Consider the following 480-nt stretch of genomic DNA (forward strand, 5'->3'; position numbering starts at 1 on the left):
TATGTTTTCCTGCTCAACTGGTTTGAAAGATTTCCTCAGTACAAGTGTAGAGAGTTTTACATTGCTGGAGAAAGCTATGCAGGTTTGAACTGTTCTGTCTTTTCGAATACACAAGTCAATGATATGAAACAGTTAGTCAGTGAATAGCAGATAATCCCGGCCTTTCCACTCTTCTTTTCAGGGCATTATGTTCCTCAATTATCTCAAATCGTGTATGAAAGAAACAAGGGAATTCAAAATCCAGTGATCAATTTCAAGGGATTCCTGGTATTAGATTTTATAGTTTACACAATATTCAGATTAAATTATAGTCACAACAGCTCAATTTTAGAAGCTTTGGCTTATTCTTTATGTTTGAAACGTCACTAATTAGGTGGGAAATGCTGTCACTGATGATTACCATGACTATATCGGCACATTTGAGTATTGGTGGACTCATGGTTTAATTTCAGATTCAACTTACAAAATGCTACGCATAAC

General features: G+C 35.4%; 1 long non-coding RNA gene across 1 annotated transcript; it reads left to right on the forward strand.

Moving 5' to 3' along the window:
• LOC140966026 (uncharacterized) lies at positions 1–480 on the forward strand. The gene is made up of 3 exons (XR_012173213.1): positions 1–82; positions 182–267; positions 374–480. It is a non-coding gene; the product is annotated as an uncharacterized lncRNA (long non-coding RNA).

The sequence above is a fragment of the Primulina huaijiensis genome, unplaced genomic scaffold, assembly GCF_012295235.1.
Source record: "Primulina huaijiensis isolate GDHJ02 unplaced genomic scaffold, ASM1229523v2 scaffold200104, whole genome shotgun sequence".
NCBI classification, from domain to species: Eukaryota; Viridiplantae; Streptophyta; class Magnoliopsida; order Lamiales; family Gesneriaceae; genus Primulina; species Primulina huaijiensis.